The sequence below is a fragment of the Tympanuchus pallidicinctus genome, unplaced genomic scaffold, assembly GCF_026119805.1.
Source record: "Tympanuchus pallidicinctus isolate F22 unplaced genomic scaffold, pur_lepc_1.0 scaffold12, whole genome shotgun sequence".
Lineage (NCBI taxonomy): Eukaryota > Metazoa > Chordata > Aves > Galliformes > Phasianidae > Tympanuchus > Tympanuchus pallidicinctus.
In genome coordinates, this window is record NW_026294637.1 from 17,343,288 (window position 1) to 17,369,295 (window position 26,008).

A 26,008-nucleotide genomic window follows, 5' to 3' on the forward strand; every position below is an offset into this window, starting at 1 on the left:
AGCATCAGCTGTGATATATTTTGACTGACCCTTAGAACAGGCATAAGCAGAACATTCGCTTATTAATTATAATTGCTGTACAAAAACTGGCAGATGGCAACATGAGAACGAGCAACAATTTGTACAGTAGTAAAAAAAAAACAACAAAGAGAAGCAAAGAAAAAGCTTTTTTAGATATTGGACTGCAAGAAACGTGCGATTTGTGGCAGACTGAGAAAGTGGAAAAGGAACAACACTAGGAGTGAAATATTTTTAGGAACGGCCTTGATAGCTCTGGCAAAAGGGATTTTGGGTGTTCAAGTAGGAGGCCCCAGCGACTGCTCCACAAGCAGTGCACCTACAGCAGGCCGGAGGGCAAACACCAGGTGCAGGAGTTCTGCTGGCAGTGGGAACTACGTTGGGCAACTCTGCACCCTGCTCTGCCCACAGCTACCAGAGGCACCACATCCCAGAAGGAAGCAGCAGAGGAACAGCTTCGCTCCTCCTTCCCACCATAACCAGAAACTCAATCTTTACTCAAATGTTAAGCCACATACGTGGGCCATTAGTCAAAACTGCTTTTCTTTTAAATAGCCTTACCAGCTATGACATTTCATGATATTATTTTTACTCTGGTCTGTTCCAGAATTCACACTGATCTTTAGAAAAATTATTTCCAAAATAAATCCTAAAGCATCTTCTATATATTGCTGTTACATGTCATCATTTTACATAAAAGCAGATAGTAAGATAAATGGAAGTGATCAAAAACTGGAGTACTTCCAAGAAAATAACTGGTGCTTAAGCTCTGCCAGCTACCACCCATCACCTTTTGACATCTCAGTGTGGTACCACTCAACCTTGAGTGAGAATGACAAGAATAAAATACTACGTTTATCTCAAGCAAGAAAGTGCAATAGAAACCAACTTGCAGTGGTCAGAAGAGCCAGAATGCAAATAAATGCAACACAATGCTGCTAGCACTGCATTAGGCAGCTCTGCCAGCCCAGAAGCAGCATCAGGGGCACAGCTAACCAGGCTCAGTCCCCACAACAGCAAGGCAAAAAGCTGGGTCAGGGCTTGCAGTGCTCAGAGACTGGGAAACCACGCTGAGTGCTGCAGCACAAGAGCTATTAGTGGAGTGATGCCTTTAGAGAAGAGAGCACTTGAGTGGGAGCACAGCACTCCAGCAGTGGTCTGCAGGCATCATCGAGGGCTGTGCTCCTTCTCCCTGCACACAAGTTGCTGTATTAACACAATGTGCAACTATCAGAATTAAGCATGATGCTGAGCTTCAGTATCACTCTTAGCTAATGGCAAACTGGAGGAGAGCCCTGCTGGCTGCATATTGTCTGCTGCCCTTGGCTGCTTCCGTACTGCACAGTACGCTTTGTTTCCAGCTTGCAGCTGGTTTGCACAGCTCCAATTGTATGGCTGCCAAAAACACTTAAACTCCAACCTGCGTTTAGTGAGAGAGAGCTTTAAGAGATCATTTTTTCTTTCTGCATTTTTGTTTTTGAGAGATGGAGGTGAGGCAGGTTACAGACTTTCCTCTCGTGTTCAATTCACATGCTGTGGAGTACTGGCCAAGTGGATGCTTTTAGCCACGGCAGCGCTACACTGCAAAGACATAAGAAGACAGGGGAGGTCAATGTCAGACAATTCTGGGGAAAAAGCTGTGGAATGCTTTCTGAATTTTTATGTCATTTAAATACTCCTCTAGAAAACGGTTTTATGAGATGTTGGGTCAGAATGCAACTCCAAACCACAAAGTCAGGGACAGAGTAGGTGATTGCCATGGAAGAGTGATTCATCTGTGCAGAATAAAGTATTAACTTCAAGTATTAACTAAATATAACAGACTTCATCTAAGAAGGGATGATGCGGTTCAGCTGATGAGATTCAAAATAACAGCTGCCAATCAAGCAAAACTGCCAGCCATCAAAGAGGGTGCAAAAAAGATCAGAAGGATTATAAATACAAGGAAAGCCTCAGAGAGGACAAAAATGGTGTAAAGCACAACAGCAACCCAGCAGGGCGGACCAGAAATCCCACGCATCCTTCACGTGCTTCTGGCAGCATCCCAGACACCGAGGGCACATCCAGCACTTTCTCCAGACCCTCAAGCCCAGCACCGTGCAGCTCAGAGACTTCCTGAAAAGGCAACGGCGTCTTTGTACTCGACAGCCTTGTATGGAATTTTCCTTCATCCATTTACCCAGTTACCTTTTGAACTCATGTAAAATTTAGTATCCACAACATCCTGGGGAAGGACATTCCGTAGCTGAAGTACCTTGCTGTGTGTCTGAGCTGCCAGGCGCTGGTGCAGAAGGAAAGAAAACAGATGAGAAGCTAACTCTTGCATATCACCTCCATTCACTGTTCCCTAAGCCATTCTGACTCCCATTTCTATTACACAGTCATCCAATCATCCACCTTCATGACGGCCAGACTCTCAAAAACGACTTAAAATTTAAAACCCCCTTCAGATTTGCAGTTGAAATCAAATGATTCTGTTCTGTCTCTGTCAAGGTTTACAGAGCACAAATGATCTGGGGGCTTCCCTCTGTCCATCCAATTGCGTTTGCCTGCGCTCTGTACCTTTCTGCTCTATACACACAGACACAGAACCGTGCTGCAGGCAGAATACTAATGAGAGATTTCATGTTATAATTGCATTTAGATTCAAGAATAAAGAAATCACAGCAGTAAACCAAACAGCAAGTAGATGGGCAGAGGGAGGTGGCACAGGAGGACGAAGAATGACTGTGTGATCTTACAGATAAAGAGCACAAGTACTGACTGTGAACTGCAGCGTAGCGAGGGGAGGTCACGAGAAGTGCAACCCCCTTCGAGTAAACATCTGATGTCAAAAAATGCTTCAAAACAGACCCACAGTGGGCTCTGCACGCACACATTCGGAATCTTCCTCTTTTGTAAGCTGCTGTGCAAGGTCAAGTCTGAGTGCAAGAGCTGCGGTGTTCCTAGAGACTGCTAATGCTCATTTGCTGCTACAAAACGAATCCTGTTAAGCTTTTAGAGAAACGACTCTATTCTAGCCTCCAGTATCTCAAACACCAAAGAACCTATTAGAAAATGAGGGAACAAGACACAGGACACGCATGCACGCAAGGTATTCTATGTGATAGCATAGCTTATATTTCTTCAGATCAAAAATGCAATTATAAATTCTCTATGTTGAATTAAAAATGATACCTTGCATTATTCAGTATTAACTACTGCAAGTGCCATTCATTAGAATATTTAGATTCCTGTAGCCTGCCCAACACCTGTTACAAGCTCCTATTTTCACTCACTCCCACTGCTGCCCAGATGCAGCTATTCAACCTTAGGCCCCCCCCCCCCAATAAACTGCAGCAAATATACCTCATGTGTTCCCCAGGGTAAGACAGGGGAGGTTAAAATAAATACATCAATAAAAATCCCAGTGGTGCCGTGTCACAGCCGAGCTCTCTGGCTTAGCAATTCAGTTATAATTGAATTTTGGTGGCTGCAAGTTTTTTGCTGTGCTGATAAAATCCCTGCAGGTAGGTAAAATTATGATGTTCTTAAAAAAAAAAAATCTCTACTTCCACAGCCTTATAAGACTGTACAAGGCATTGATAAAATGCAGTATTTATCCATCACATTTCAGGACTCTTGGAACCGGGCAGAGGTAGCAGACCTCCAATAATGCAGAACAAAGCCAGAAGGAAATACCTGCATGTACCTGCACTTGAAAATAGGCACATAAATGGGAGAAAACACTCATATTTACACACTGTGTAACACACTTGTCATAGGCAGACATAAAAGTTTTCAACGTGAGGCTTCCTAATGTAACACTGCCATAAGCAGCCGCAGTGCATTAGCAGTTAGTGGGAATAAAATGAGTGCCTTACACCGGGGCCCTGCTAAGTTTGCTGTGGGGAATTCTTCATCTCTCTCTGCTGCCCACTCTGCATAAATGCATCCAAAGCGGAGCTGCTGCTCTGGCACGATTTTCCTGTAATCTGATGGCTATTATTCTCGCAAATCCCATTTGCAGGTCATTTCTGTATGAACTGAGCTGCTTGAAACCCTTCCTGCTTTTCTCTTTTAAATCAAGGGGAAATTCGAACAGCCCAGCACCAACTGACGGGAATTCACTCGAACCATTTATTTAAATACTAATGTTTTCATGTTGCTGCAGCTTAACAGCTCGGATTGGTTTCATGCCGACTTCCTTCGCTCCCTCTCCTTGAGATAAATGCATTAGTTTGCTCAGTGCTGAGAAGTGTGGCTGAAAGAATAATGCCCATTATTTTCTTTTATGCTCAGACTCGTTTCCACGTAGAATTTGGAGCATTACACAGAATTTATACAGGCAGGAAAGCGCACACCATTGTGAAAATAACTACTTCAGGTTTGTAAACGTTTTTGCTTGTTTACTAAGGTAACCGTAAATCCTCTCTCCGCGTGTAATTGAACAAATTTGGATGCGATTTCCCTTATGCCAAGGAAGCAAAGTGATTATTCACCCACCTTTGAGGAAGGCAGTTAAAAATCTGTCTATGCAGATCAGGCTGAAGTTCTTTTATCTCTCTATGCACCAGACAGCACCGTGAATCAAAGCATCACACTAGTCAGCATCTTCTTCTGTGCCAGAGGGCTGAGAGGGAACTTGACCTGAATAGGAGAGTTTCCTCAACTTTTTGTTTTGAAAACTGTGACAGACCACTTTGGTGCAGACAGCCTCGCTTACTCAAACTTGACGTCTCAAAAGCAGCTTAATGCCATTTTCACTGATTACTGCTGGAGAATTCCCTTGTAGCAAACCAACGGACTAAAAACCAACAGGAAATTTGTTGGCTGTAGCAGGGCTTGCGAGTAATGAAGTTTAATACAGCTTGGATCTCTGTCCAAGAAAGGCAGAAATCATGATAGCTGATGCTACCACAGCAGTCCTCCATAAACGTGCAGCTCCCAGGAGCAGAGACAAAGCCTCCTGCCCAAATGCATCCTCCTCGTCTTCGCTGCCCATTGCAAATTCTGACTTTGAGAAGGTAAGCCTCAACTAATGGCTTCTGCTTCATAGTCAAAACTGCCAAAAGCATCAAGGATGGTGCATTAGTCCTTCCCCCTTTCAGCAAAAAGTCCCTGAGCTCTCGCTTTGTACACTGCTAGTGCCTGGAGACCACTGCAGCACATAGCAGTCCAAGCTGCAAATACAATGGAGAAAGACGTGCCATGAATATTCCGAGTTTCGCTTTGTTTGAATGGAGATTTAAAGCCCAAAGCAGTTCTAGCATCTGGAAGCTCTCAGCCACCAGAGCCCTGAGCCCCAAGCAGCCCCCCGACCTGAGGAAAAGGGCACAGCACCCAGCTGCTGCCTGCCAGCGGCACCCCTGCAGCTCCGCAGCATCCTGCTCTCTCACAGCACAGGACAGTTCCCAGGAGAAGATTTCTTCCTCTCTCAAGCTAAAGCAGCTTGTTTAAACAGTAGGTTGCATTACCTGGCACACAGAACGATGGCAAAAGAAATATTCTGTAAGAATCACTGCGGCTGCTTCTACCCTGTTACTTAAAAGGAATTCAAATGGAGCATCTTCATTTTTGGACTCGCTGGGTATGTGAAGCCTGGGGAGTTCTCTGACACAGAAGTACCTATCTCAGCCTGCCTTCTTGCTTCACTGACTGCAACACTCATGGGATTCTTCTTTAGCATAACATACATTTTCGCTAATTCTTACCATTAGTTATAATACAAAAATCACCTAATTACAGTAATTTTAAGGCCACTAATGGAGACTTAGCTTTGATTGGGTGTTACAGGTGACACAATGAGAAGGCAGCCTTTGCAACAGAAGGTCTATGGTTACATACCTTACACATACACAGCGTTAATGGTATAAGCAATGCTACCTTTATTGAAAGTGACATTGCTCAACACAGTTACAGATGAAAGATGGATCAAAGCAGATTCACTCACTTCCTTGCCTTTGCTGTCAGCCTTGTGGTTCTGCTTCCTCTTCTGTGCTCAGCATCCCGCTAGCACAGCAGGCAGCTCTTCACTTCTGCCAGGTTCATTTTCTGCCTAGTTAGTGAGTTAAATCAGCTGACAAAGCTCAGAGGTGCTAGCCCCAACCCAGCTGGGGAAGGAAGGGAAGGGCAGAGCAGAGCATGCAGAACTTCCTCAGCAACGGCAAGTTGCTAGGTTGGATTACACCCTCATAGATAACTTCACATTGAGAGTAATTCTCAGGTTGTCACATCAATCTTAACCCTATCGCTATTATCTGCAAGGCACACACTACCTCACTGTGGGGTTGCAGTTTGTCTCCAGCATTAGAGAAAAATCCAATAGAACTGGAAAAGCTGATGGTAAATATTTCAAGTGTAAGCAACCCTCGCCTTCTTCCTCATCTGCCCCGGTTGGCTCAAAGCTGTGACACTGCTCAAAAATACGAGCACTGAAAACCTGGTGGAACACTTCAGCCGAGCAACCACAGCATGCATGAAGTTCAGCATCATTCAGCCCTGGTATTTCGCATTGACTTCCACAGTGCTCCTGAAAAAGGAGCTGCACATCTACTGGCTTTCAGGAACTGCATCTGAAAACCTTGTTTCATTGAGGGAAGCCTGAACAAGCAAAAAGGCTGCCTACACCTCATCAGCATCCCTGCCATGAGTATGCTTTGTTTACTCAATACTTTATTGCTTTAATTTAACTAAGTAAGCAACTGACCTGGGCTAAATCAACACATGGATTTCAAATAAACTCAAGAAAATGAACTAGGAAGTAGCAAATACTTTTAATTCAACTTGTTTGTGTACCTCTTCCTCAAATTTCCCATCTCTCTCACTTTCAGGCAAAGCCTTAGTTTCTAGACCTTGGCTCCATTATTTCTTGTTCAGCAGAAGAATAAACTTAAGCACTCCTACCCCTCTTCCGCCAGCTCTTTGCTCCTATGCCAGCCTAGCCAAGCCAACAGCAGGCAGCTGGTCATTTTTGGCAGGGCTGTCCTCCTCCTGCTGCATCACTTCCCGACTCGGTTCACCACGAGGCTGCACGAACACACGGGTCAGCACTGAAGTGGAAATGAGTGACCAGCAGGGACAGGAAGGTGAGCCGTACCCAACTGCACTGCCACCATCCATACAGTCCTAGCTGTCACCTGCTTTGCTCTTACACAAGATAATCTACAGAAACATTAAGAGATGGGAAAGCGAGGATGAATTAAAAATGAGGGAGGTATGGAGCAGACTGAGCGTGGAAGTATTTAGCAACCAAATATCAAAGTGATTGCTTTCATGCACCCCTTAAATCACACAAGTCCTAAGTTCTGGAGGAAATTTAAACACGTATTAAATAGCGTATTTGCATTGCCTAAATGAAATCAAAACCTACAGAACGGGGCCACATAAAGTCACCCAAACCTCTTAGCACTGCTCACAGAGCAGCTTTCCCAGACACTCTGTTAAATTCCAAGTCCACAGCGTTACCCCCTCAATCAAGAGCAAAGTCCTTTTTGTGAGTAATGCCGCTGCCCAACCTCTAAAGAAACAGCAACAAAGTTAAATGCAAGAGCTTAAGAAAATGCCTCAGTGTAGAACTGCAAGCGTTTTTGGAAGAGGAAGACGGATGCAGTTCAGCATTTCACTCCTGCTTTGGTTTCTAATTATGTTTTCAAAGATGCCCAAGTGCCTGCTTGATGAGTTACAGAAGAACTAAGCAACATTCTGGCAGCTGCTGCAGGAACTGCAGGATTTGTCCCTTGATGCCAGTGGGTGTCAAGTTCTATGAATGGAAGGGTCTTCCAAGTTTCCAGCAGTCCACCAGGCCCAGCAGGGACAGCTAGGTAGTAGAAGCCAAGCCAAGAAAACCCTTTTTGATCCCTAAAAACAAGTTCTGAGCATTCAGTCGGCTTGGAAGGCTGAAATTTCCAAAGAACCCTTCTCCTGAGATGGTCCACATGGGGCTAACTGCCATGGGGCTCTGCATGCTGACTGATGGCAGCACGAAGCTGGGGAGGCTTCCATACACTGCTAACTTCTACACTAATATGCAGGGCTATTTTTTTTTTGCATTTTTTTTAATGCCTCACACATTTGTTTGTGTAGCAAAACATCTAAGCAGCGTGGTTAGAAACACTGGTCATAAACTACCAATTTTTGCCCTACCAGTAGGATTCGATGACCACACTGTTTCTTTTACCCAATAAACAAACTACAATGGACACAGGAGGCACGCTGGGAACTACAGTTTTTCTTTTACCTAATCCCCAGGATTTCAGCAGTCAGACGGATGCAGCGGTGGAAGTTTCCACGCTTATGACTCACGCTACAGTTTTTCCTCTCTCCTATTGTTTTGCAAATACTTGGCTTAATTTAAAATCCATTTCAACCAGAAGCTTCCAGTCGCAGCGGAAACTTAACAATCATATACTGCAGATGAGTAATGCTTCACGGGTGTGCCTCTGCAACATCTTCAACTGGTCTTCCTCCATTTGGGCTGCCACGGCTCTACCCTCATCACTGCTCCTGAGCTCCTGGCCCTGGCTGATTGTGTGCCCAGGTGCTGGCATGAGCCCAGAGGGGCAGCTGGAAGGGGCTGATGCAGGGAGCTGGAGGGACAGGACCTGCCTGTAAGAACCGTGTGAAGGCAGCAAGAAGGCAAGACTCAAGCTGCTTCTATCAATAATGACACACAGGGTAGCAAACAGCCCAAAAAATAAATGCACAGCATGCACAACATTCTAACATCACGTCTCCATGCAAACTACTTCCATCGGCTACCATCCTTCCTCAGACAGGGAAATTCCCACTAAGGCATCAATAATAAATGCATTCAGCTATCAGTTTACCTACTAATGAGTAGCTTTTAGCACAAAGAGCCCACTCAGGTCTGGTCTGGAACACGAGAGCATGCTCAATAATTCAGAAGACTCAATTTTATCCCAAAAGATAAGCAAACAATTTGATGTCTACTCAGATTTCCAGACCAAACGGAGGTACGGCATTACAGAATACATTAGTCAATAAACTATTCTCAACGTGTTCTTCTGGGGAATGGGTTATCCACCTTTAAAAGACTATCTTTTTAGAAACAAAGCATCAGGGACCTTAGGAAACTTCTTGTCTTGAAGATTATAACAAAAGATTTGGAAATTGTTCAGTACTGCAGATGCTGAAGATCTTTTCAACTTGACATACTACACGGGCAACGCGTAGGTCCGTTCTGGTTGCACACAGTATGAAATATAAACATCCTACACATGTCAAGGCAAAATTCACACTGAGCACAGAATGCTCTGACAGTACAATGCAGAGTGATAGGAAATAACGGGTGATAGGAAATAACAGCACATGGACTTTCACTGGGACTAAACACACACCAGACCAAACAGATTGCCTCCAATTCTGTGCCTGGCCACAGGGGTGATCCCTGAGCCAACCACAACCAGCAACACAGCAATTGGTGAGAGTATTTGGGCAAGTTATTGTGCCACACATGGGTATAACCCCCCACCTACCCCAGCTATGGCCAGAACCGGGGCCCAAAAAAACCAAGGGCCCCCAGCCACTGCTCATACAACCTCTCCTCCAGACCACTGGCCATCCACATTGCCTTCCTTTGGATGTTAACAGTGCTTTCCTTCATTAGCTACCCATCTCTCATTACTTTAACATGAAGGATAAAAATACTCTGAACGCAGATGTGCTTCAGAGCCCACGCCTGCTCCACTGCTACAAAAAACACCATTTTGGTGTAGATTGCTCTGAAACAACAGCAACTAAAGAGCATACAATTTCCTTAACTGCAATTCCCTTTTTATGAAAGGCCCCCTTTAAACAAATCCCTTCATATTACACGCAGTGAAACATAGAACAATGCTGCCTTTCTGGAGACAAATGGAGCTGACATTTGTTCTGTCCTCTTACCATTCTAATATTTGCCTTCTACAGAAGCCTTACAAACAGCACAAGCAGAATCTGACTGCTATGGTTATCTGAAACCATTTGGGGGCTGCAAGTGTGTGTGTGTGTGGGGGGGTGGGGGTGGCACTTAATGATCATAAAACAGAAAAGGCATCAAATAAAACATGAAGGGATAATTAGAAATCTCTTACCACAGTTCATGCTTACTCTTCAAGACCACCAAAAGAATGGTGATCACAGAGGGGTTTCGATGTGTTTTGTTTGCTTGTTTTTGTTTGACCTTTTTTTTAATTATTTTTTTTTGTCACCATTCCATTGCTAAAACAACCTTTTAAAGCCTCCACTGATTGAAATGTTGGTCAGCAAAATGGCAGAATAAAGCCCTGGGGACCCAGGCAGCTTTCTGTTCTCTGCCACAGGCAGCACATAGCATTAGAGAGGAAGAACAACTTGCATAGCATGGTTTTGTGGAAAGGTGTGAGTTTAAAGCAAGATAATTACTATACAGAAACAGTGCAGTCTGGTAGCTTATCTCCAGTCTTTCTCATTTTGAACTCCTAGAAGAAAAGGATCTCATCTGGAATGGCTACACAGCTTTGTAAAGCCCCTACTAGAATACAGCAGCACAGCCAAGAAATAGGAGCTCCAGAACACACGTTGCCCCTTAACACTGCAAAAAATCAGATGCTTTAGTGCCAAAGTACATCACAGCATGTATGTACAGAAATATTTTAATCCTTGTATGCGCTGTATCAAAAATTCAATACAGCTAGCCCAAGAAACTCACAGTACAATTGCAGCACTTTTACATTATACGAGTAGTGCATGGGGCCTTCCTGGAAACAAGCAGTGTGTAACTGCATTTTTGCACTGCATACTGTCTTCCAGCAGGACAGGAGGAATCAGGAATAGGCTGCATCTTCTCACATCTTCTTTTTTAACCAGAAAGTATCCACTTTAACCTACCTGAATCAGGCCAACTAACAGCAAGCAACCCAGAGTCAGGATTTGCTAGGGTCAAAGCCAGCCCTCTATCGCATCATTTATCTGAACAAGCACTCAGCTCACAGCACACTTCTGCCTCAACACACAAATGCTTTTTCCACACAGAAACACTTTTTCTAGCTGTCAGAAGTAATATGATTTTTGAAAGCTGTTCCATCTCCAACGAGAGCATTACGATCAGCTGTTCTAACAGAAATCCCCATCTTCTCTAGCAGCTCCAGCTCCTGCAAAGCAACCAAACCATCCCGAGTTTCTACTGACCCCACCTGCCAAAGGAAACATACACACACTTCTAAATGGGAACAGTAGAAAATGAAGTATTATTTAGTAACAATGAAGCTCAAGTGGGTGAAAAATATTCTTGCTCTTCTTGGAGTGCCAGTTCCCAAATGCCCTTATTAGTTAGCTTCCTTACCCAGGCAGTATTTACCTGGTTGGTTTTATTCCCACTGATTTTTATCTTCAAATATCTGTTATGTAGATTCCAGCAAGTTACAGATGATCTACAGTAACACTTCAAAGGCTCATACTTGAGTAAAAAATACTTGATGTAAAAATTACATCACCAGTATGTTATTCTGAATTTCCCACAGCAGTATTTCCTACACTTTTACTGACCTCAAAATTACACATGCACACTGGTTTGTTTTTGCACACTGGTTTGACAAAACTTCCCATGTAAAATCTTACAATGTGGACTATTGGGCACTTCCTAGCACAAAGTAATGGGCTGCATATGCTAACTCTTTTGTGCCATATGCAAGCAGTGAGTAAACACACCAGATACACTTACACGGAGGAGCACACAGGCACACAGCAGGGCACTCAATGTGTCACCTTCCTGGCTTGCACTGATCAGAATGCATGTCTGCAAAGTGGCTTGGAGTGTTCTGCCATACAAGTTTTCAGGTACTTTAAATGCTACATTTCATTAGCTAGCTCCTTTATTCAGTCACCAACAACCCGCATCTGGATCTTTTACTCTGAGACTTCATGTGGTATTTTGCAATGCAGTTTGTGGCTCCAAGCATACAAAACCTCGATGTTTTCTACTTTTTCTGATGCTAAGTTACTGTACACAGCACTAGAAGTCATTAAATATGTATTATCTTTTAAGTTCTGTGATTTTAACTTAAAACATAATGTAAACTGCAGGCGTCAGAGTCTTTCCATCTGTACAGAAACACTTGGTGCTGCTTCCGCCTCTGAAGGCAGAGCTGGAATCAGGTAGGAACTGCTGAGGCACAACTGCTGAGGTGCTCCCAAGGGACATCTACAGTTTCATTGCTTAATCACTCCATCTTTCCATTTTGTTAATCATGTAGCTGAATAAGAATGATCTGATAGTACTTGTGCATTCGTTGTAATGAGTCCCTGGAAAGAAACGTCAGGAGTCAAGCATGCCCAGATCTCCTGAAGGAGCGGAAGAAACTTCTGCACAAAGAATAAAAGCACCTTCAGTCTACATACACCAACGCTTTCCTTCTGATCCTGAATCCCTGTTCTGTTCCTAAGGAATAAATGAACTTTCACAGCAAGTTGCTCAGCAGAGTACAACGAGCAGTGCCTGAGCTAACAAACCTCCCAGCCCAGCTTCCCTTCCAGACCATCGCACATCCATCTCCTTTCTTCCAGCTGCTCCAAGCCTTGCGTAACAATGCCATTTCCTGAATTCAGACCTCTACAAATAAACCTCAAGGCTGACTAATACTTTCTTCCCTTCAGCAAGGCATCCTTATAAAACTGAGGTCTTCACGTTAACCCCAGTGAAAAACACCCAATGAGAGAGATCTCATCAAGAGAACAAGATAGTGCTTTCATAGAACCATCATAGAATCACAGAACCATGGAAGGGCCTGGGTTGCAAAGGACCACAGTGTTCATCCAGTTCCAACCCCCTGCTGTGTGCAGGTCGCCAACCAGCAGCCCAAGCTGCCCAGAGCCACATCCAGCCTGGCCTCAAATGCCTGCAGGGATGGGGCATCCACATTGGTTTTGCACACCACAGCTGTATAAGGTTAATTTTGCAGAGAACAGTAAGGACAAGGAACAAAAGGATACAATCTTTAATGTCCCTATCTGTCTCAGTAGCAACTTTTTATGAGCACACAGCAAAATGCATATTATTCTGTCCCCAAAACATCCTGCTTAGTCACTGGAGCAAGTGCTCAGCGCACACATAGTCTGAATTATTTAGTGCAGCAAAAGAATGCTGGGACCTCAGTAGCCCACGGCAAGATGAAATGCCAATTAGCACAGACAGAAGAGCCAAAAGCACACTGCCAATCCAGCCAAAGCAGCACTTCCATAAGGAATGAGGGACAGAAAGCAATGCAATGTGAGAACACTTCTTTAAGGTGCAGATTTGCCACCTACGTAAGAAGCTTGAAACCGGTCCTTTTGGTGGAAGGGAGCATCCCTCTGAGTCTTCACCTCTTGTGGGGAAAAGTAGCTCAGGAAATGAATGCTTCCTTATGAATCATTTTGGTCACAGAACCAACGTTTACCACTGCAAAAGCTTCTGTCCACCTTTTCCAAATACAAACAGACAGACTTGTATCCCCACCCAATTCTTATCTTTCCAACCCAACATTTAACATTTCCCAGTGGCCTAAGCACCTCCATTTCCCCACAAGTCCATAAACAAAACTCTACATCATGAAAGTTTTATCTGAGTAGACACCAGATCCGTTTCTGTGTCATCTATTGGATAACCTGTCTGATTTTATGGAAGATTATTTACATTTGTGTGTGGATATCAAACACAATCAGTTATGCTGTTGGTCTAAGCACGCATTCCTGCGAGCGCTGCTCTAAGCTAAAGAAGAAGATGGGTATGTTTGGAATCATCCCAGCTTATTTACCATGCACCTGAAGAACATTTGTTCCATTCACAGACCACATACCCGACAGCAGGTTGTCCCTTGTACACACATTAAGAAGTTGTCTCTCCTTTCCTTTCTTTCCCTGGTACCCCTGATCTGTTTAACTAGACTGGAGTGTGAGTTTGCAATGAGTCAAGAGGAAAACAAATTCATCAAGCCCATCTCTGCTCAGCTGGACTGGCGTGCAAATGGAAAACAGCTGGATGTAAATTGGACAACCCATTCTTATTGCACACATGTATAACAACCCAGGAAGGAAACAAGAAAAATGCAAAGTTACCAACACACTGTTGTTGCAGTGCATTGCATCAAGACATATTTGTCATCCGAGCCTAATTTGCTTGGTTAACACGATATTGGGCATATCAAAATAAAGCACCTTGGCAAGGTTATTTAGCTGTTTCACAGACAAAACCTGTGAGAATCTGAGGGTAAGCAGACAGGCTTTTATTCTGATTTTCCTTGCTAATGTGAAACCTGAGAGACGATCCATCCACTGCAACAAGTCACTACTTCCCTTGTGGAAAAGGAACCTCACCAAATACCACAAAGCTGATTAAAATCTGAAAGACAGGGCAGCTAGGAGAGAGGCAGCTTTTGCAGACAGATGACAACCAATTTATTTGACAAGATCTGGGTTTCTTTTGTACAGTGGATAAATAGAAAAGAGCGAAAAGGTACAGCACCAAGTGTTTTGCCAATGCTTTGCCCTACTCCTGCTGCACAAAGTTCCCAACGTTCTGAATAGCGCAGATCACTGTTTCAATCCTCCAAAACCTACAAAGCTGGGGCACCACCTGCAATACACACAGATAACAAACTCAGCCTGTGTTTTTTTCCCGCGTTAAAAAGCAGATGTTTTTCCTTGCATTAACACCGTGTGGATGTGAAATGATCAATGCAACCTCTGTGCAAAGAAGGGAGCAAACATAACGCCTCCCTAAAGGCACAGCCTCAAGGTAGGAGTATTAAGCTCAATTTCTTTCCCAAAATGCTGCAGAGAAAGACGAGAACAACCCAGCTTCCAGTTGTCGTGCTCCTCATCTGCCTTGTCTACACATGGCTTCCCTCCAGGCTCCTCTGATGTGCTCTCTCACAGCACAGCCCTCTGCTGTCCTTCCGACACGCAGCTGCAATCTGTGTGGTCTGCTTGGGCGAGTGCAGGGGAAGCTTGTTGGGTTTCAAAGTGTTTTTTCTTTACAAGCCAGGATAGCAAAAGAAGGTCATTTCTCTTAAAGAGCCCACAGGAATCTCGTAGTATTTCAAATATTTGTATTTGCGTGTGAAGATGGACATTTGTGCGGGATGTGGTGGGGAAGCTTGGGGTTGTATATTGGTTTATTTTGGGCAAGGGAAGATTGCTCGCTTCCTACCGGTGTTTTTGCTAGACTATTTTGCAAAACTGCCTACAGGATTGATTGCCTGCTACAATTTGAAAAGATTTAACTTGTGGAGTTCGTGGAGCAGAAATAAGTCGTGACTTTAATTAGTCAACAGTAAAAATTACCTAAGGGGGAAACAAATCCGAGTCATTTGGAGGTGGGAGGAAAAACAAATGAGTACCACTGAAATATTTCAATGGAAGAGAGGCAAATAGACTGCATTCAAGTACATTGGGAATGAGGGGGAAAACAGGAAGAGGTGTAAATAAGGGGCAGAGGAATGAACAGAATGAAGAGCGATTGGGAAACAGTGCTGAGGCAAAGTGGGCCATCTCAGGGAGATCTGATCTCGCATGCTACAAACTCTTCAGCACAGGGCAGACAACAGCAGCACACAGCTTCACATTCAAAGCAAGCCTTTTCACTGAGCATCACTGCTGGAAATAACTCTGCTTTAACCACATCCTACTTTTGTCACAAAAGCCACAGTAAGCCTACAAATGTTTAGTTGTCCTTTCAAACAACAAATTACTGACTTAATGTCTCCAACGTTTTGTTGACCTGCACAAAAGCAGAGACACACCAGCACAGCCCAATAGGTAAATAATGCTTTCTTTCGTGACACACTTAATTAGACTGCTGCTGTCTCTCCACCCAACCCTCCAAACGCTCTGCAGGTTTGCTCCCCAGGGTCTGATGACAGGATGAGCAGTGAAATGAGCCCTCACAGCCCCACACCCCAAGCACACAACATTCAATGTCTGCTCTCCTCTGTAGCCCCATGAATTCATTTCTGCACAAATGAGGGGGCAAGGAATCGTGTAACGCTGATGAGAACACAGAGCTGATGGCTCAGGAGACAAAGGCAACATACTGCTTACCTTTCTCACCGCCTCTTGGCCACCTCGGTGATGCTGACAGTCTTCTGCATGGTTAAGTTCACTAGGGTAAGCAGTCACTCAGCTAATAAAGCACCACCAACACATTCCCAGCTTTCCTGAGGTCCATTTCTTGACAGCTGTACGTACGCTGTGTCCCTCCTTTGTGCTGGTATCGATGCTTGTGAGCAGGACTCCTCAACAAGCCAGTCAGGACTGCATACTTACTGCCAAAATCTTTGTCCTTCCCTGGGTTTAATTCTTGCTGCTCAAGCACACGGAGTTTAGAGGAGGGCCCACAGGTGCTGGTGAGAAGGGAAGCAGCAGAAGCACACAGCTGGGGAAAGGAGGGAAGATGGAAGGATGAAGGAGGCTTCTATTTTGGGATTAATTTAGGTGCTGTCTCATGACACAGCTGAGAAGAGGAAAGGAAATAAGATCTATGAAGAGAAAAGTACTCCTGCAGGGTAATTAAGACCTAGGAGTAAACATGCCAAATGGTGTTTGCCACACGACAACAAACAAATGTGAATCAGAACGTGAATCAGTGCTTGAGCAGAGGAAGGAATGTTTTTTCTGCCATTCAGGAAGCACTTCAATTGTTTGGAAAAGGTGTGAGTCATTAACTCCAGCATGTACAAGTGAGACATCCAAAGCTATAAATACCTGACATACTTCAAGGGCTCTTTGGAATGGAACAATGGAAATCTATATGTACTTTTTCAAAACTGTAGAAGCATGAAGCCACAAATCGCTTCGCAGGCTTTGATTTGTTGTGTGTAGGCTCTTCTGAATTGCATTACCCGAGCAGGAAGAGCTATAACCTTGAAAGGTCCAGTTTTTTTGCTTCTGACATTTAGGATAGCTAAACAGCTATTTAGGGGATAGAAGTTGTGAGACACAAAGGCATGTTGACAGTATGCTAATTCAATGCAACACTTTCCATCTCACAATCTGTAGCTTAGCACAGCCATCAAGGAAAATTACCTTTCTGATGGCAACCATGAATCCCACGTGCAGCAAAGTGTCATGAATTAAAAAAATCCTCCTCCGCATTGATTTCATACCTGCTTGCTGGAGCTCAGCACCAAGGCACTAAGGAAGCTTCGCTGCAATCTCACAACATCCATTTTTATGACAACTACAGGATTATTTGGGCTATAATATACTCAAGCTTTTCTTAATCTGTTTGTAACTCCTAGTAGATTTTATTCCTTTTTAATACTAGTAAAATGTTGGTCTGACTTTAACATCAGTTGTTTTCATTCCCAGCTTAAAGCCACAGCCATACCACACATTATCAGTGCATTATGGTTATCACAACCTGTAAAGGGCTTGGTTGCAGACCCACATGCAGCCAGTCTGGCTGCTTAGAGCCAAATACTATCATAAAGTATAGACCCAACTCCTTCAGACATTCAGCTTTAACATTTTCCTCTAAGAAAGTCATCTAGTTCAGATTCTATAGGACTCCTATACAATCTTTCTAGAAAAAAATACGTTCTCTTCACATAGTTTTTCAAATTAATTGGGGTGGTCAGCAGGGACAGGGAGGTGATTGTCCCTCTCTACTCTGCCCTTGTGAGGCCCCATCTGCAGTGCTGTGTCCAGGTCTGGAGCTCCCAGTACAAGAAAGGCAGAGAGCTGTTGGAGAGGGTCCAGAGGAGCCACAAAGATGATCAGGGAACTGGAGCACCTCCCCTGTGAAGACAGGCTGAGGAGCTGGGCTTGTTCAGCCTGGAGAAAAGAGGGCTGGAGGTGACCACAGGAGGGGAGTCAACACTTTGGAAGGGTAGATAACTGCAGGACAAGGGGAAATAGTTTTAAGTTGAGGGAGGGAAGATTTAGGTTGGCTGTCAGGGAGAAGTTCTTTAATATGAGAGTGGTGAGGTGCTGGAACAGCTGCCCAGAGAGGCTGTGGGTGCCCCGTCCATCCCTGGAGGTGTTCAAGGCCAGGTTGGATGGAGCCCTGGGCAGCCTGGGCTGGTATGAAATGGGGAGGTTGGTGGCCCTGCATGTGGCAGGGGGTTGGAGATTCGTGGTCCTTGAGGTCCCTTCCAGCCCGGGTCATTCTGTGATTCTGTAATTGCTGTGATGCCTTCTATCTTGTATTAGGACTGCAAAGAACGCAGGTGAACTACATATGATGATGCCACAGGCATCTTGCAGAGAGGGATAAATAACATCTCACCAGACTGATGTTGCTTTCAAAACACCGTAGTCAGCACACACAACTTCATTAGCCAGGAAAGCAGTAGAATACAAGGAAATATCCCTTCCTTTGCTAAAAAATTGCATTAAATGCTGTCACCGCTGATGGCAGGCTGTGAGCTGCTGCACGCTGCCCTACAGTGTTCTCAGAAACTGAGCAGCTCTCTACATGCCTGATATAGAACCAAAGCTGCTTTAAAAGCCTAGCAACCTGAAAAAAAAATATTCAGACGTATTGCTTCAGAGCAAATAAATCAAGCAACACTACAAAGCTCATCACTGAAAGTTTCTGCATGCCTGAGCTGCTCAGACTGCTCTGTGATAACAGAACACACTGCAACTACAGCTGGGTTATCCAGTGATATTTGTACACAGTCGCCAGGCTAAAGCTAACAATTTGTTCAAGTAAAAAATGCTTGGAGAGCATTTAACTGGCATGATCTCTGTCATTTATACATCTGATCCCAGTCACCACCCCTGGAAGCAGAAGCAAACTGCTGCTGTGCTGAGATCTGATACAGTTGTCTTTGTGAAGCATCTGAAGGACAGCGAGGCTTAAATAACTGCTGCAAAGTCACACGCTGAACCTGTGGCACATCTCACACAGCAGCTCTACGTGGCAGCAATAAGAAGAGTGTTAAGTTTGCTTCACTTGCAAGCAATCCAGGGTAACCGCAGAGCTCCTCGCACTGGAATCACAAATCACTTAACACTGTGCAATTTAGAAAGAAGTGAGAGGACATGGGATTTCCTCAGCAGGGCCCCATCAGGCTGCTGGGCCAGTGAGCCATCTCCTGTCATCTCCCAGAGCGCACATCTTGAGCTAAAATGCATGAACTGCAGAAGTTAAATAGGCAACAAAGCACATACACAAAGCAACTCAGCCATACGTCTGTGAGAAACGCCCCTGAAGAAGCCTCATTCCAATGATGTCCCCTTAACTCCAGGAATGCTCAGAACAACTCCAGATACCTATCACAGTGCATCCCACCTGCCTCCCTCCGTGGGGCTGAATTCAGCAACGCATCCGACAACTTCTACAGACAGAAGAGAATCTGTTTACCAGCTCAGAAGCATGAATGAGACACACATCCAACTCAAGTGACCGCATCTGGCAAATGCTGCAGGTTTCCCTGCCACCTCTTGTATTTTATTAAGTCAGCTTCACATTTTCTTACAATTAAGATATGGCCTACCTTACTCCAACACGTCTCCACATCTCCAAGCACATTTTCCTGTTTTTCAAGTATTTTTGAAAGATCCCTTCAACCAGAACAAGTTTAATCCTTACACAGTGCATGCTGGTTAATCCAGTCTGTTGTTTCACAAGAAAATACTGAAGTTCAAGTCTTTGAAGCTCACCGGACAAATCATTCCAAACCAGTATTATGTTATAATCACAAATGTTAAAGAAATCACAGAATCACAAAATGGCCAGGGTTGGAAGGGACCTCAAGGATCATGAATCTCCAACCCCCTGCCACATGCAGGGCCACCAACCTCCACAGGTGGATAAAAACAATAAATTAAAACTTACATAGATCAAGAACATGTCTACTGAATCTCATAATGCACGAGCATTCCAGTGGAGAGAAAATAAATTTGAAATTAATTCTACATTTATGTACTCGATTTTGCTACCAATGGTGCTTTAACTGGCTTCAGTATATTTGAGATAGAGGTGCCACCATCCAACATCCATCTTCACAGCCCAGAATTTCCCCCTCACGGCTCATAAAAACTTCTTGTTTGCAGTGTGTTCTTCTCATCCTCTCACTCCTGAGACGTTACACTTCACCTTCTCCACAGCCCCTCAAAAGAACAGCTGTGACATCTCCCCCCTCCCCTTCCCAAGCCTCCCGAAGCATCTCATGGACACTACTTGCCCTCAGACACTTTGCTAGGCAGCCTGTGCTGAGCTCTGGCAGCTCCCACTCTGCTGAGAACCTGCTGGATTGCAGGTGTGCCCACGATCCCACAGCCAAGTGCCAAACAGGAGGCCAAACATGCTGTTAAACTGCTGGCTCCCTACTGCTACCAGAGAACAGCCATAAATGCAGTCTCCTCAAGCGTAGCTGTACTGAAGATGGTTATTCAGAGCAATTTATAGCTCTGTGGTTGAAGCACTAGAAACACAAACTGTAGGGCCAGTTAGCCATGCCTTTCAAACTTAGCTTTGCACCCTAGAGGTGGCTGGGTATACACTGTGGGTACTACCACAAGACTCTATCCAACATTTTTCACTCAGAGGGTGGTGAGGCACTGGCACAGGTTGCCCAAGGAGGCTGTGGATGCCCCATCCCTGCAGGCATTCAAGGCCAGGCTGGATGTGGCTCTGGGCAGCCTGGGCTGCTGGTTGGTGACCTGCACACAGCAGGGGGTTGGAACTGGATGAGCATCGTGGTCCTTTTCAACCCAGGCCATTGTATGATACTGTGATCTAACAGCCCAGACCGTTGCAGTCTCCATATAAACAAATCCAGACAATCATTCCATAGGTTCTGATGTACTTGATATATCTCAGTTATGCTCCCATTTGCGTGGCACTGCTCTTGGCAGCACTGACACTGCTGTCCGGGCTGGCAGCAGGGAAGCAAGTGCCTGGGACAGCCCAAAGCAAGAGGCAGCAATGTACCTGGCAGCTGGGTGTGTGCAGGACGGGCACGGTGCTGAGCGGTGGTGGCACAGCCGGCTGCTCTTTGCTCAGTGCTGCAGCTCCTGCCTTCAAGAAGCGGGTTCATAGATTTTCCCAGTGCACCCACGATGCGTGTTGTCTCACATCGCAGTCACCTGAAGAACGGGAAGCACACAGCACTCAGGAGCTGGCGGAACGCACTGTGCAAGAAGTGAAAATGTGCTCATGTCAGGTTGAGCATTTAACTGAGCTGCTGTGTTCAGGTTGGACATCAGGAAAGACTTATGTGAAACAGCGGTGATGCACTGGCATGGGCTGCACAGAGCACTGGTGGGGTCACCACCCCAGGAGGTGCTCAGGAACCACAGGGACGTGGCACAGAGGGACATGGTCAGTGCACACACAGTGCTGGTGGGTTGGACGAGATGATCTTGAAGGTTTTACCAACCTCAACGGCTCCATAAGCCTTGACAAATCTTATTTTCAGGTTGTAAACGGCCTCATTTTCAGTAACAGAAGCAGTAACAACAGACACTTCGGTCAGCAAGAGTCACCACAGACAAGACAGACTGTTGGGAACACATCAGTGCCTCAGGCTCATAGCTTTGCCCCGTTCCATTTTTCTTTCATCTTGGTAAATTATTCATCTTATTAGTTCAAGTTTTATCTTTTGATCAAGCTTTTGTAACAGAGAATTTGGAAACGAGTTTCTTAGAGGGACAAGAGCTGTCAGATGGTAACCCGTATCAGATCAAACCCAACAAAGTGGTTTTTAGGACAAGTCGGAGCCAAAGCTGGAACTTCAGAGTGTACGTGCAAAGTATTATTCTCTAAAAACCACAGTGTTGACATTACAAGGGAAGAAAACTGAGGAGAGATCATATCTTCAGAGCCCTCGATCAAATTACTTTGTAATTCACCCACTAACCCATCCTCTGCTTCCCCGAAGAGACAGCAGTCTGGGACAGCAGCAGCTTGTGGATTTCAGAGCACTAAGGGAGAAACGGGAAATAAAACAGCACTGCAACCACATCCCCAGGGGACACAGAAACATTCAGAAGTATTTTAAATAACGCAGTAACTTCACAGATTTTTTTCAGATATAAAATAGGGGTCAGTGTGGAATTATCTGCAATCTGTACCAAACACGCAGAGCACAGAGCTATGCAGTGCTGGCAGCACCCCGTGCTTTCCCTCAGCAAACTTTTCTCAAAGTAATTGTCAGATATTAGATTCCAGTATTTCCGAGATGGTATCTGGTAGTTCTTAATTTACCCCAGCTTCTCGTCTTTGAAGCAATCCAGTTTCTGTCCCGGTGCCTAATTTCCATTTTACACATCCTATAATTGCATTTGTCCTTCTGTCCTTGCAAGCCGACTTCTGAAAGATTCCCATCATTAACACATCTACAAAGAACAAACCAAATCGCTTCCCTTTCCTTCAGAGAATGAGAGAAAATTATTAAGATAATCATTTTCCTTTGGAAAGTTGGAAGTTGCCTTTGCTGGCTCTTGTAGGAGAAGTCAAAGGCTTGGGCACGTGTTGCTGGGAGGGAGGGACGCTCAGCAGAGGCTTCAGACCCTCCACCTGCAAGTCCTCGCTTGTGTGACTTGCTGTTCTCTTCACCAGCTGTCTGTTCTTGGCCGTATTTTAATTGCTAGCATCTCCCTTTACGTATTTGGGAACTATTCCCAAAGAAACCCTGCTGAGCTGAGCCGTGCCTATTTCATCATGCAGACTCTCCTGTCCACAGAGGTATAAATAGTGCCCACAGCTGTGCACTGTCCTCGGCCATTCGCCGCCTCGCCAGTCTCACAGCCACCACCACCAAGATGCAGGCTGTGCTGACAGCACACACACTAAGTGAAACTGAAAAGAGAGCCGTGCATTGCGTCTTATCTCCATTTTTACAATTAGCAACTTTCCCAACCCCTCCGTCTCTCCGTTTCCAAGGTTACAAAGCGAGGCACGACAAAGGCAGGAAGAAAACCCAGGCATTTTTTGGCTCCCAACTTTGCTCCTTTTGCTGTTCAGCCATCTTCCCTTCCTACACTGCCGGCTTCATTCTCACAGCAATTCACTTCAACAACTCCGTGCAGCCTGTTGGCTTTTTCTGCCAATTCCCATCAGTTTTGCCAACCTGGGTTTGTTCACTCCTTGCTACTGGGAAATCAGGAGGGAAAACATATCCTGACCGGTTCTAGCTGAGGAAAGGACACACACCTATAAAAGAAAGTTAACTAGTCCTAAATGTATGGTGAGAGGAGACAGGAAACCACATGTGAAGTGCAAACCAAACCCATTGTTTTGGGCTCCTTTCTGAAAAAATCACTGGAAAACGCCTCCCCACCCCCTGACCCTCTTTGTTCCCCACAGAAGGAACCAGGCAGAGCCCAGTGCTGTCTCCCCTCTGCAGAGCAGCGCTGACGTCTCCCTGCCCTCCTCCTTCCAGCAGGATCGCAGCTTGCCAGCCTTGGCAGCCAGAGCCGTATTGGAAATAGAACTGAATCCCAAAATGTGATTTGGCAGCAGCTGCTGAGGCGCTCAGTAAGTCTGCTTCTCCTCTTTTCCACTTCCTTTCACCCATTCTAATCTCGGGCAGAAAAGCTCTCGGACCTCTTGCAGCAGACAAAGAGCCCCGAGCGTGCCAGCTTGCACTCACCATGGCAGATGAGGGCATGAACCCTGCACCGCTGGCAGCTGCTCTCACTCTCATGTGCTGCAGGGCCTGAAGGCAGCACCCTGCGTGCCTCCCAGCCCTGGGGGATGCTCCAAAGCGACCTCATTGCACTTCCAGCACTCGGGGGGCTTACGAGCAGGAGGGAGTCTGACTTTTTATGTTGTCTAATAGTAATATGACAAGGGGGAACAGCTTCTAACCAAACGAGGGGAGACTGAGGTAAGATGTGAGGAGGAAATCATTTACTCAGAAGGCGATGAGGTGCTGGCACTGCTGCCCAGAGCTGCGGGTGTCCCATCCCTGGAGGTAACAAGGGCATGGATGGGCAGCCTGAGCTGCAGGGAGATATCCAACCTGCAGCAGGGGGTGGAACTCAGTGACCTTTAAGGTCTGCTCCAACCCAATCCCCTCCATGATTCTGTATTTTACAGATATTTACAGAGAGAACACAGCGCTGTGCAGAAGGAAGCTCAAGCTTTTAACAAGTGCTTCCACATCAGGTGAGAGGAGTGGACACGTGGGATCTCTGCATCTCTGACAGCCCCAACTTCTCACTAGGAAGCACCATGCACAAATTAAACAATCCGAAACACCATGTGAAAGCGTGGATGGAAACATTCCCCATGTTCAGAGAGCAGAGGGACTTCCCAAGCACTTGTAGCGCACACCTCCTCCCTCCTCCCCTCTGCATTAAGCTCCAGAGTTTCTATAGGGCAGCCTTGGCTGTCAGCACCAGGAGGCCCATCTCACAGACCCACAGCACCCATAAGCCACTCAGCCCAAACCAGGAGAGCGGCTGGCGGCTCCTGCTCAAGGAAAAGCCCTATGATCAGGGAGCTGAGGCCTGTCAGCTTTTCCTGAAAGACCTTTAAAGCCCTCAGTGAGTCACACTGGCCCACGCAGCAATCCGGCACGTTGCTCCCATCTGCCCTCCTCAAAGTGTTTGGTGCTCAGTACAATATCACTGTACAAACAGCTAGGAAAAGGCCAAAAGTCTGTGAGCGAATCACAGCACTACTTCTCTGCATGCTTTTCAACCCAACGAGACCTAAATCAGGCTGCTTCGAGACAGCCAGGACTGCAAAATCCGCTTCCCTGCTGCAGGATAAGCTGACAGCTTGTGGGGCCTGGATGGGAACTGCTGCACTGAAGTTACAAAAGCATCCACTGATAGCACCGAGCTCTTTTAACGCAGATCACTGCTGCTGACAACACTTTGCCTTTTTTGCTGTTATTCGCATCTCATTCAGCTCCACAAGCGAGAATGCGTGCATTGTCCAAGCATTTGTCACAGTCAGCATTCTGTTTGGTATGAGAACATCATGCCCTACTTTATACGTTCAGTACGTTTTACAGAAGGCTTCAGAAAGCCTATGTTTTCAGAAGGACTGTTTTCTGTCACTCGTTCTCATCTTCTCTGTAGCCGTGAACACCAGAAGACCTGAAAGCATCTCTGCAGTCTGCCTCATCCCCTATCAAAACAGTGAAAACGTGATCTTGAGGCCAGTGATGAAACTTTGCACAGTGAGGCTTCCTTACCCAAAAACTATGACTTGGAAACAAGGCAAAGAAAAAAGCCACATTTACTCTAGGCATTCTCCTCCTACCTTAAAATGGAAACTCCTGATCAAATCTGAAAAATAAGCACCAAACTAAGCATTGCCTCTGCTTCCAGGACTTCCCTGTTGCTGAACAATACAGAATTTAATGCCAAACATGACTCCCAACTCACATGCTAGCTTTAAGCATTCAGACATGAGCAAAGTAAATACTAATCAGCAGGTCTGGCTGCAAGCTTCTGCAGCTCTTCCAGCCAAGGCAGAAATATGTAACCAGCAAAACCATTGCTGCTCAGAGCAGAGCCCACCATGTGACCAGCACGTGTTTTAACAGCAAGTAAAACAAAAAAGATGATGATACCAAAACCACAAAGGCCAAACCTAGCAGGCCAGGATATGTCTCTAGAAATACTTTACATAAGAGCATAAAGCTTCACTATTGGAACTAAAGACTCAAACCTCTCACAACAGAAGCAGTAGCAGCCCAGCTGCTGGGATCAAAATACATTTCCCACTCTGTATTATGGCAACTAAAACAACACTGCAGTTCGCTGCCGGGCAGCAAAGTGAACAAGACCATGGCAGTGTTTTGGGTCTAATTTTAAACTGAATACTTGACTCCAGGCCAGCTTTTCATTCTCTTCTTTGTTAATTCGGCGACTGATGGAGTAGTTGTTTGATTGGAGATGTCTTCAGCTGATTTCTAAAGCCATTTCCTCCAGTTGACCATCTGCTTGCAGACAGCTGGGATGCTTATGGGGTGGCTCCTAAACCAGGAGAACATCTTTGAGCAAACCCACCTCAGGGCCACACTCTCTTCTCCTTTCATAGAATGGCTTAGGTTGGAAAGGACCCCTGCTGCAGTCAGGGTCG

At 45.3% G+C, this 26,008-nt stretch overlaps 1 protein-coding gene across 8 annotated transcripts in view; it reads right to left on the bottom strand.

The window, feature by feature from the left end:
- The window catches only part of PEAK1 (pseudopodium enriched atypical kinase 1), a 95,896-nt gene that overhangs the window by 63,133 nt on the left and 6,755 nt on the right, over positions 1-26,008 (bottom strand). For 4 of the 8 annotated variants that reach the window (XM_052672517.1, XM_052672516.1, XM_052672515.1 and 1 more), the window contains one exon: positions 20,897-21,051. The exons of 2 other annotated variants lie outside the window; for them this stretch is intronic. The gene's annotated coding sequence lies outside the window, so the exon portion shown is untranslated. Of the gene's footprint in view, positions 1-16,053; positions 16,832-20,896; positions 21,052-25,749; positions 25,897-26,008 lie in introns of those variants that run through there. 2 more of the 8 variants (XM_052672518.1, XM_052672521.1) reach the window with 2 other exon arrangements.